This window comes from Typha angustifolia, chromosome 13 (assembly GCF_048772165.1).
Source record: "Typha angustifolia cultivar Huaian chromosome 13, ASM4877216v1, whole genome shotgun sequence".
NCBI lineage: Eukaryota > Viridiplantae > Streptophyta > Magnoliopsida > Poales > Typhaceae > Typha > Typha angustifolia.
In genome coordinates, this window is record NC_133251.1 from 14,573,285 (window position 1) to 14,586,341 (window position 13,057).

Here is a 13,057-nt window from a genome sequence, read left to right on the forward strand (position 1 = left end):
TATCTTTAGACCTCATTTGAGGCAATATGTGTTAATATTCTATGATGATATATTGGTATACAGCCGCACATGCGAACGATACTTGGCCTATTGCGACAACACAAATTGAAGGCCAAGGACTCCAAGTGTTCATGGGAATAGCAAAGAGTCAACTACCTAGGCCACATCAGATCTAAAGATGGCTTGGAAGCTAACCCTAAGAAGATCCAAAGCATGGTGGAATGGCCGCTGCCCAAGACTACCAAAAAGCTGCGCTGCTTCCTCGGCTTAACTGACTACTATCGTCAGTTTGTGGCGAATTATGGCAAGGTTGCGACTCCCCTCACGGCTTTGCTGTGGAAGAGTGCATTTACATGGACGGACAAAGCAATGAAAGTATTTGAAGCCTTGAAGAAGGCGATGATCTCATCACCGGTCCTTGCTTTAGCCAATTTCACCAAACCGTTCACCATTGAGTGACGCATCCGGAGTCAGCATTTAGGCAATTTTGATGCAAGAGGGCAGACTCATGGCTTACATGAGCAAGGCTCTTTCCGAACGTTCACAGCTACTGTCCACTTATGAAAGGAAAATGCTCACCATCATCCATGCTATCACCAAGTGGAGGCCTTATCTTATCGGGCAACGCTTCACGGTCCGCACCGATCAAAAGAGTTTGCAATACTTCCTTAGGCAGCGCATACACACACCAACCCAGCAAAGGTGGGTGTCCAAGCTATTTGGATACGACTATGAGTTGGTGTACAAGAAAGGGACCAAAAACAGCACTGTCAATGCATTATCAAGGTGCCCAAATTCAGCCGAGTTGGCCATGAGGATGTTGGATGACCTTGCTGCATATCCCAGCTGTATGCAAGGAGTTGTGGTGAAGGACGTACTCTTGGTGGACAAAGGCAAGATAATTGTTCCAATTGACTGCCATTTGCGCTTGGAGTTAGTGCGCCACTTCTTTGACACCCCTATGGTTGGACCTGAGGAAGTGTTGCGCACCTATAAACGGCTGAGCCAGAGTTGCACATAGGCTGGAATGAAAAAGGATGTACAAGCCTATATCAAGGCTTGCGAGGAGTGTCAAAGAGCAAAGACTTCAGTAAAACCTGCCAGCTTGCTACAACTGCTTCCGATTCTAATGAAAGTTTAGGAGGATGTTGCCATGGATTTCATCGACGATCTACCCAAGGCTAGAGGACATTCCATGATCATGGTGGTGGTAGATCGCCTCAACAAGTATGCACATTTTTTAATCTTGGCGCATCCCTACACGGTAAGGAAGGTCGTAGAGGTTTATGTACGCAACGTGGTCAAGATGCATGGTATGCCAAAGTCGATTGTTCTAGATTGTGATCCTATATTTGTGAGTCAATTTTGGCATGAATTCTTTGCTCTCCAAGGGAAGACTACATTTCGTATGAGTTCAGCTTATCACCCTCAAACGGACAGCCAATCCGAGGTGATGAACTGATATTTAGAGCAATACTTGCGATGCTTTATCAGCGAGCAACCGCGATAGTGGCTATCTTATTTGCCATGGGCAAATTGGTCATACAACACGCCCTTTCACTCGGCCATTGGCATAACCCCGTTTGAGGCCGTCTAAGGTCAGCAGCCTCCGACCTTGCATATATACTTGCCATTGGCTCGAATCGTCCAAACTAAGGTGGATGCGGTTTTGTGAGATCATGATGAGGTGTTGAGGAGACTCAAGATACACCTAATGGCTACCCAAATATGAATGAAGCAAGTTTATGACCAGCGACACCCAGAGAGGTCATTGGGGATTGGGTCTACATCAAGCTCCAACTATATCGACAAAGCTCGATTTGGCCCATTCCTAATCAAAAGTTGGCTCCAAAATTTTATAGACCTTGTCAGGTGACCGAGAATATTGGACCCGTGGATACATTCAGTTTTTCATGTCTCAAGCCGAAACGCTCGAGTTCTCCCTACTGAGCCGATTGGAGCTGTTCCACTGAGCCAAGAGCCGAACCGAGTACTCCTATTCCAGTTTAGATCCTAGCCAAATGACACTCGAGTTCAAGACGAGTGGGTGATTGAGATTGTGGTAGAGTGGCGAGGACGCACAATTGACAAGGTGACTTGGATGCCTGAATCTGACTTCATGGACCTCTATCCAGAGCAGACACCTTAAGGGCAAGGTGAACGGAAGTGTGGTGGAGTGATACAACTTGGTCCATATTGTCTCCACATGCAATATTGGATTCACTAAGATGAGTCTATTTATCTAGTTGATTTTTGTTTAGAGAAATAAAAAGATTTTTGCCGAGGACGTTCGAACGTAAGGACTGCATGCAAACGAGCCATGCGAATACCTACACGCGTTCACAAAAATAGAGAATGTGATTTGCTCATTCAAATAGGCTCGGGTCGTTCGAACGCGATCGTTCACAATAACAGAGAACTGTAATTTTACGTTTGAACACAATCAAACAGGTTTGAATGCACCGTAAAGAAAAATTGTTGGTTTGTTAGGGTTTATTAACTTAGTTGATGCCTCCCTAAAGTGACCCTCTATAAATATATGGAGAAAACACTAATTGGAGTTTATCTGATAATTAAAAACGGTATTATGCCTTTATCTCCTTCTTTTCTTGCTCTAACCATTGGCGCGCTCTCCTACCTCCTTCCTTCCACCGCCTAAGCCTTTGATCGGCTTCCTCTAACTCCTAATCCCCCGCTTCTATAATAACTTCTCTCTCTTCATACCAAGGAATTAACCTAGCACCAATTTAGCCAATGAAGGGCTATCAAGCTAAGGTTTACCTAACCTTTAGCCACTGTTCGATCGATATCTCAAGATCTAACCATCCAAACCCCATAATCTTGGATTTGTTGGAAAGATATTTTCAAGAGCAACAATATATCCCAAATTTAGGAAGATCCATCGAGTCCAAAACCGTTTCGGATCGAATCAAGCTGGTTCGTAACAATAAGAGTGTTATGTTTCATTTGTAGTAATATAATTGGCAAATTGTGTTTCAAAATATAACTTTTATTTATGTAATGTGTCTAGATTTTATGTATGAGCATATACACAAATTATTATAAGTTATGAAATGTTTGAAGTGGATTTAAAGTCAAAGTACTTGAAACGCTTTTAGAATTGTTATTGAAGTGCTCAAATGGTATCGTGATGGTCAAGGAAATATGAAATTTTTTGTAATGTCACAGGAATAGCCACTCTACATTCAACTGTCTAGTATGCTGTTTGAATAGGGCATTTGAACGCACTATAGGCCTGTTCGAACGGATCCTGCAGTCGTTCACACTAGGTTCGCACATACATAGTGCTTATCTTGATCGTTCAAACACATCTTGCATACGTTCAGACATATAGAGATGGCGTTCACATGTACAAAGGTTCATATTTAGCCATTCACAGTGCGTTCACACTTTAAGTCACCGTGTTTAAATACACTCGGACCGCGTTCGAACGCACCCACGTAATTTTCAATTTCTGGAGTTTTGTGAGAACTAATTTGACTTGAATTTGGCTTTATCTCTAAGAGGTATTTATCTTATCTATAAGAGAATCCGTAAAGAATCTTTGAAGAGATATTTATCTTATCTCTAAGAGATACTTATTAAGTACAAACTATCTATTTAGGTCAAAGGGCTGATTAGCAGGATAATTGAGATGAGACGACCCTTCTGTCCCTGAATGATATAAGTTTCTTCCCGCCTTCGTAGTCTCTTATGATTGCGTTCTCTTCCTTGTCAATTTCTTCAACTCTCTTCAGCCAATTATGCACTTCATTAGATGGCTCGAATCCTGCTAGATTCTTCTGGACATCAGCTTTCTTGGCGTGCAAAGCTAACATGTCATCTCTCAGCCCGTCCACGTCCCCGCTAGCCGTTGCCGGATATCGTATGCACCTCACCACTGGATTCCAGAAGAAGTTTATTATTACGCCGGATATTGATCTGATCAGGGGTGGCACAATGGCGGCCTCCATGCATAAGTAAAAAGATAATGGAGGGGAGGTATTGATCAGGTATGTTTGTTAAGATTTAATTGTAGATAGTTGTTTCTGTTGATGATTTGGGTCAAATTCAGAATTCAGCATTTTTCAGACTAGTTATGTCGGTGCATTCGAACGGGCCCTTGAGGCATTTGAACGCAATAACTCAAGAGTAATTGTATCTATAGGCATTCGAACGAGCTCTTGGGGCGTTCAAATACAAAGTCCCGAAAGCATTCACACTCCGTAGGCATTCAAACGGGCCCCACAAGTATTCGAACGCCATTCTACATTCTGGATTTGAATTTCAGGGGTGTTCAAACGGGCCTGTGGGCGTTCGAATGCTCCGCGGGATTTCCTCAACTTAAGTCTGCCCTATAAATTCCGATTTGGGATTTTTAGGGGTGAGATGCTTGAGGGAAAATTAAGAGGCTAGCCACCATTGTATTGAGGGAAATTAGAGTTGTTAAACTCTTTATAATTAGGAGATTTGCATAGTAAAAAGGATTGTTTCATCCGTGGATATAGGCACATCGTCGAACCATATAAATCTGGTCTCTCCCTCTTTATTGTCGATATTGCTTCTATTTTGTGATTACTTGCATTAGGGTGTCTAATACGTGATTAGAAGTTGTTTATTGTTATTCCATCACTATTAGCACCATAGTAAAGTTTTCCCCAAACTTGCTTGGTTTGGCTATTATTATTTGAAAAAACACCTAGACACACGTATGTATCTAAACCCTAGGAAATGATATCACTCGTTCGCTTAAGTAAAAGTTGGAAGAAATATTAAAAAATGAAAGCAGAGATGAACGCCAAGATTTTAATATAAAAAAACCCAAACGGGGAAAAAAACCACGGATCCAAACTCGGATCAAAACCAATCACTAGAATATTAGCAGTTACAAAACTGACTCACAAGACAAACCATCGAACCTCACGACTTTGTTCTTCTCAGTCTTGCTCACTAGAACTCATGATTCACTGCTTCTCGTGATTAATATCCAACCTCAGTAGCCCTCGAGATTGATCTTTCGTTTAAATAGCCCTTAAGACGAAAGATTAAGCTTTGCAGAAGAGTAGGACCTTGTTAGTTGAAGAACCGATGTAGCCTCAAGAAGTCTCCTTCAAAATTGCTTCTTCAACCACCCTAGAGTTAGGGTATCATAATACTTATATATGATCTCAACGATAGAACCAAATCCAAGTTTTATCCGAACTCACGAAAGTCCAAAAAATTACAAACTTCATAGGTGTATTCGAACGCGACCCGAGTGAGTTTGAACGACCTGACTTAATCTCAGGTGCGTTCGAATGGGCCATGACTGCGTTCGAACGTGCGTAGAAATAGTACTTTCTGTCTATACGAATGCATGTACCCACATTCGAACGCTCTTGTGAACGCGGTGTTTCTGTCTGTGCGAACGCCTGTACCCGCTTTCGAACGCGCTTGTGAATGCGATGTTATTGTCTGTGCGAACGCATGAGCCCACGTTCGAACGCGCGAGCCCACGTTCGAACGCGCTTGTGAACGTGATGTTACTGTCTGTGCGAACGCATGTGCCCACGTTCGAACGCGCTTGTGAACGCTGCTCTCTGTGTGAACACCCTGTGAACGCGATGTGAACTCGTAACCTTTTCACCATTAATCTTGCAATCCATCAAAACAAATACTTTCTAGACTTGTATAAAAGCTCATGTACATGTATAAAAACACATAGAATATTTTGTACACAATTGCCAACAATAAAAACCTAACACTATTCCATTGGTAACATTTGGGGGTGAAAGTTTGGCTTCCGCTTCGCTCATCCATTGGGCATTTAGCACAACAAATTGGTATCAAAGCTTCAATGTTTCAAACCTAGGCTTTTGGATTGGGAATAATGTGGATTTGGAAAATTTTGCTAAAATGTCATAATCATCCAAATCGGGGAAAATTGTCTCAAATGCAAAATTTGAAGTAGAGAAGTTTGACGGCACAAATAACTTTAGAATGTGGTGATGTGAAGTGAGGGACATCTTGTTCCAACAAGAATTGGACATTTTTTTAGAAGAGAAGCCCAAAAAGTATCGAAAAAGAATGGGAGAAATGAACCGACAAGCATGTAGCATATTCGGCTTTGTCTAGCAGAAGATCAAAAGTACTTTGTAATAAAGAAAAATTCAACGAAGAACTTGCGGAAGAAACTGGAGGACAAATTCATGACTAAGAGCATTGAAAACTAGCTCTATTTAAAGAAGTTTTTTAGGTTTCAATACAAGATTGGAACACCTATGGCTGAGCATTTGAACTCCTTTAACAAAATAATTGCGGATTTGCAAATTTTGATGTGGAGATCTCAGATAAAGATAAAACAGTGGTACTTTTGAATTCTTTACCGGATACCTATGACCATCTTACTACTACCTCGCTATATGGAAATGACTCTATCCATTATGATGATGTTGCAAATGCATTTATCAACAATGAGTATCGAAAATTAGATAAGCAAGCCACTCATGAGTCATCATCAGATGCTTTGGTGGCAAGGGGTAGATTGAAGAATAGAAAATTTGTGGAGAGAGGTAAATCTTTCTCAAAATCAACGAGTGCTTCTTTAGACAGGAGAATTCTTGCAAGAGACCAATGCTCTTGTAAGGCTCTACAGATATTGGGAGTATAGCAGCGGCTTCAAGCAATTCAGTTAATGCGGCTAACACTATTAGATTATGGCACATGAGGTTAAGCCATCCAGGAGAAAAAGCATTGCAAGGCTTGTCAAGTCAAGGATTGCACGGTCTGATTTAGCACACCAATTTCATATGTACTTCTCGTTCTTTGGCGATCGAAATATACTCGCTTTCTTAAAATACAGAAATTTGTATAATAGTTGAGAGTCTGCTTGTAGGTTGGTAGCTCATAGCTATATTACTTTGTTATTATGTAGCTGTTTCAAGAATTTATACTTTATCAGCGCAACAGTTGGGTACCATTTATATACTTGTATTTTATCTTCAAGATAGCGTGAAACGTGAAATAGTTGCTTTTATAAAAATTGTGACGAAAATTTGCAGAACGGGTAAAGCCAACCCAAATAGAGAAGCTACATCGCTTCAACAGAAAACAACCAGCAAAGAAACTCGCAATAATTAGAAAACAACTTATCGAAGTCGTCGTTACAATAAACTTAATGTAATGTTTTTAAAACACATAAAAGGAATAACAAAGAGGAGGAGAAGAGGAGGAAGGGGAGACCATTAAGAACTCGTCAAAGCTTGTCATCACCATATTGTAATGTAGCTGTTTCCCGATTACATAATTTATCAGCACAACGACTCGGTACCATTTCTATACTTGTATTTTAGTTATGCGCAAGGTAGCGAGCGTGAGGGGAGGTAGGTGTTTTTTTAAGAGAAAAGTGGCCCACTTATACTTGTGGTACGGATGATAGTTTTTTTTTTTTTTTTTTAATAAACAATAACGGATGAAAGTTGCTGTTATACAAATGTGACGACTGTTTAGAAAGCGTCCAAACAAAACAGGCAGTAAAGAGCACGCAATAATTAGAAAACTACTTGATCGAAGTCGTCGTTACGATAAACTTAATGTAATGCTTTTAAAACACATATTTCTTAGCATTGAAAATATCCCAGGGCTAAAATAAACCACCGAATCCTAGAGTCAGTCTAAACAACCACAAAGGAACTTATATATTTTAAATGAACAATTAGAGGTACATTAATATTAATGGGAGAGATCGGCGAGGAAGTAGATGCAGAGCATATAATCGACTTTTTCTAAAACAGCAGACCAATCAAATAGGGGGTGCTAATTTAGCTCGCAAGCTGCTCAAGCTTGATCGGCTCCTTTGGATCCAACTCGAACTCAACTTTCAGTTCTGAACAAGCCGAGCACAAGCTGGTCTTTACTCGCTTGAGCTCGACATATATATATAGTTCAAATATATTACTGAAACAAACTTTGGGAAATTTGTACAAAAATCACAGTAAGTTTCTATTTTTGTTAGTGAGCCCCGTCTGTTATTTTTTGCACATGAGACAAACTTTCTTTTCCTTTCAACTTTATCTTTCTGGTACTCCAGTGTCTCACTAAATGCTGCAGGAAGAGAAATCAATACTTTCTACGTAAGGTTGAAATGATCTGACGTCGTAGGAACTGAGAGAGCTAGCTACTTCTTGTTCTTGTTTCATGTCTATTTTATCTTCTTCTTCCTTATATCTATTATTCCAAGTTAGGATTTATCTTTTTTATTTTGTCCCACCCTCGTTCATTCATTATATTAATAAAAATAGAACATCTATGTAACCGTAATGTGATGATTTCATTTCACTATAACTGTGCTATTATTTTGAACAATAAGAAAAGATTTTTACAGTACAAGGGCAATAATATCATTCACAGAAATATACGCATACAATACAACTTGTTTGAGTTTAAGTCCAAATTGTCTGAAGTAATGTGAATCTCTCAACGTGAGTTTCAAGTCAATTTGATATACCTACTCCCCTTTAGATAACCACGTTATATTTGTCGATGTATTCAAAGATAGTGATGTATGATTTGCTATTGTAATTCTATCCTGCTATATAAATATTTGGAACGAGGAAACACAAGGATCTATTAGAGTCAGTAAAGGTAACATATTGTATTCGTAGTTCGTAATTGCATTGAACATATGCAGCAAAATACTTTGCTAATTCATAATAAAATTCTTTATGGATTAACGTATTTTGTATCTTAAAGACAAAATTTGTAATTTGAGAACCTATATAAAATAGTTTAATTATATCGAACTTCATAATTTAACTATGTATTTTGTTAAAGAAAGGCGAAATACACAAATATTTGACATAAAAAGGAAAAATGTAAATAATTTATATATCTTCTTTATTGACTAAGAGTAATTATTCTTATTTTAGGACAATGGTGGGCAAAATTTGATGCATGAACGTCCTATTATTTCACATCTTCGAAATTCTTATAATATTAACTTGAATCATTTAGGGATAGAAAGGTCATCTTATCTCAATTATCCTACTAATCAGCCCTTTGACCTAAATTGATAGTTTGTATCTAATAGTGAGGTTGATTCTCATGTACGTGATCCTCGTAATAATATTATAGCAAGTATTATTGATTCCCATGACGATAATGACAAACCCGATGACAATCTTAATGAAAATTTTTCCATCATTGATTTTATAGATCCATCTTTAAATGATGTAATAGATCCGAACCTTCATGTAAATTTCTTTGTCTTTGATTCTATTGATCCTTCTCTAATTGATGAAGGTGAAGTGATGACAAACTCGTGCATCGAGCCTTATGATGAGCATGAGTAGAATTCAAGTCATCCACTTTTAAATATGTCCATATCAACTAATGAGGTACGTAAACTTGCTTTACAAAGTAATAGTGCTGATGATACTGTAGAATATTATGTACATCATTTAGAAGTCTATACTTCTTATAAGGTTCTACAAGTATTGGGAGTGTAGCAGCGACTTCAAGCAATTCAGTTAATGTGGCTAACACTACTAGATTATGGCACATGAAGTTAGGGCATCTAGGAGAAAAATCATTGCAAGGCTTGTCAAGTCAAGGATTGCTAAAAGGTGTGAAGAGTCTCAAATTAAAATTTTACAAATATTGTGTTTTGGGCAAGCAAATAAGAGTCAAGTTGGCTACTATAGTGTATAACCAAGGGAATTTTGGATTATATTCATACAAATATTTGGGGACCTACTCGAAAGGCTTTTTCGGGCAGAAAGCATTGGTTTGTGACCTTTGTAGATGACTATTCTAGAAGGTCTTGGGTGTACACCATGCACCATAAGCATCAAGTGCTAGAAATATTTTAGAATTAGAAAGGGATGATTGAAAATCAAACTAGCAAGAAGATCAAAAAGTTTAGATCAGATAACGGTAGAGAGTACACTTCATATCCTTTTATAAAGTTATGCAAAACAAAAGGAATTGAATGGCACTTCACTATTAGTGAAACATGTCAACAAAATGACGTGGTTGAGCGTTTAAACCATACCCTATTAGAGAAGGTGCGATGTATGTTGTCTAATGCTATCTTGGGCAAAGAGTTTTGGGCTGAGACTGTGAATTATGCATGTCATCTCATCAACATGCTACCTTTATCTACAAACAATAGGAAGAGCCTATTGGATGTATGATCTGGCAAACCCATTTCAGATTATAATTCTTTACATATTTTTTGTTGTCCTGCATATTATCATGTCAAGGAGAGCAAGTTGGATCCTAGAGTCAAGAAGGGCATCTTCTTGGACTTTAGCACCGGGGTGAATTTGGAGGTCGGAATTGAGAAAATTGATTATCAACAAGGATATTACATTTGATTAATCATCTATGCTGAAGCAGAGTCAATAGTCAAATAGCTCAGTTGGAGATAGTGCTGGATATGTTCCACAGCAGGTGGAGTTTGAGGCAAATTCAAGTCCACTACAAAATATATCTTCAGAAAAAGCAAATGAAGAAGAGGAATCAAATTTGCAAGAGAATGACACTTTAGAGCCAAACATAGATGAGAAATACTCCATAGCAATTAGAAGGCCAAGAAAAGAAACTAGATGACCGACACGCTATTCTGATATGCTGGCCTATGCACTTCCAGTGATTGATGAAGATTTTTCCACTACCTTTAAAGAGGCCATGAGGAACATCGAAAGGGTAAATTGGAAAGTGGCAATGAATGATGAAATAAAAGCTCTTAATAAGAACAAGACTTGGAATTTGGAGGAGCTCCCTAAAAGAAAGAGAACAATTGGATGCAAATGGATATATGCTAAGAAGGAATTGATTATATTTGAGGATATGTGATTGGTTATAAAAGGATATATGAGGAATTGATTATAATGAAGTGTTTCCTCCGGTGGTGAAACATTCCTCTATTCAGATTTTACTAGCTTTAGTAGCTTAATTTGATCTAGATCTATCTCATATGGACGTGAAGACCGTTTTCTTGCATAGTAATTTGGAGGAGGACATCTATATGACCCAATCAGAAGGATTCAAATTTGGTTGGAAAGAGAATTTGGTTTACAAATTAAAGAAAAGGCTTATATGGCCTGAAGCAGTCTCCAAGGCAATGGTATAAATGCTTGGATTAGTTTATGGGGAGGCAAAATACAAGAGAAGCCACTATGAATATTGTGTCTATTTTAGAAAGCTTCAAGATGGATCATTTATCTATTTGCTCTTATATGTAAATGATATATTGATAGCATCTAAGAGCAAGGCAGAGATTGATAAATTGAAGCTCCAATTGCACGAAGAATTTGAAATAAAGAATTTAGAAGAAGCTAAGAATATTCTCAGCATGGAAATCAGAAGAGATAGAAAAAAAGGGGACAGTATGCTTGACAAAGGAGTAGTATTTGAAGAATGTATTACAGCGGTTTGGTGTTGACAGCAAACTAAAATTAGTGAGTACACGGTTGGCACCCCATTTCAGACTTAGTGCAGCTATGTCACCAAGTATAGATGTCAAAAGAGATTTCATATCCAAGGTACTATATGCAAACACAGTTGGAAGCTTGATGCATATAATAATGTGCAAGAGGCCAGATATTTCACAAGCAATCGGCATTGTTAGTAGATACATACATGCTCCAAAAAAGAGCATTGGTAGATGGTGAAATGGATTTTGAGATATATTCATGGTATTTCGGGAGTAGGATTGAAATTTATAAAAGATAATAGACTTGGTCTACATTTTATTGGATATGTGGATTCAGATTATGCAGGTGATTTGGACAAACTAGATCTACTACATGATATGTTTTTACACTTGCTAGAGGGTTACCTTATAATCACTAGTTTCTCTATCTACCAGAGAGGCTGAGTATATGGCAATGATAGAGGCTATAAAGGAGACTATTTGGTTTATCGGCTTGACGAATGACTTGGGCGTATACGAAGAGCAGGTGGAGGTACATTGTGATAATCAAAGCGTAATTTGCTTAGCAAAGAATCAAGTTCATCACACTAGGACAAAGCACATCAATGTCCGTTTTTATATTGTGTAAAAAATTTTGAAGGAAAAAAATATTTCACTTTGCAAGATTAGGACCGCAGATAATCTTGCAGATATGTTGATGAAACTAGATATGTTGATAAAACTAGTGACCAAAATTAAATTCCAATATTGTTTGAATTTGATCAATGTAACTCATTATTGACCAAGGTTGGTTTTGGCGTCTTAAGACGCAAATTTGCTAGTGAAGCACTTTGAAAAGCTTAAGTCACATTGCGGTGGTAGAGAGTAATTTGTTAAAATCGTGAGTTTTCACCAAGGTGGAGATTTGTTGAAAATTTACCTCAAATTCATATTTTAGTATTTTTTAGACCTGTTGTGCCAAGGCATTCGAACGAGCCCTTAAAGCGTTCGAATGCAATAACCCGAGAGTAATTGTATCTACAGGCGTTTGAACGGACCTTTGGGGCGTTCGAACGCAAAGTCCTAAGAGTATTCGCACATTACAAACATTTGAACAGCCACACAGGCGTTCGAACGCCATTATGCGTTCTGGATTTGAATTTCGAGGGCATTCGAACGGACCAACGGGTGTTTGAATGCCTCACGGGATTTCCCCAACTTAAGTCAGCCTTATAAATTCTAATTTGGGGTTTTAAGGGCTGAGATGCTTGAGGGGAAATTAAGAGGGCTAGCCACCATTGTATTGATGCTAATTATAGTTGTTAAACTTTTTATAATTAAGAGATTTATATCGCTTTCTTAAAATACAGAAATTTGTATAATAGTTGAGAGTCTGCTTGTAGGTTGGTAGCTCATAGCTATATTACTTTGTTATTATGTAGCTGTTTCAAGAATTTATACTTTATCAGCGCAACAGTTGGGTACCATTTATATACTTGTATTTTATCTTCAAGATAGCGTGAAACGTGAAATAGTTGCTTTTATAAAAATTGTGACGAAAATTTGCAGAACGGGTAAAGCCAACCCAAATAGAGAAGCTACATCGCTTCAACAGAAAACAACCAGCAAAGAAACTCGCAATAATTAGAAAACAACTTATCG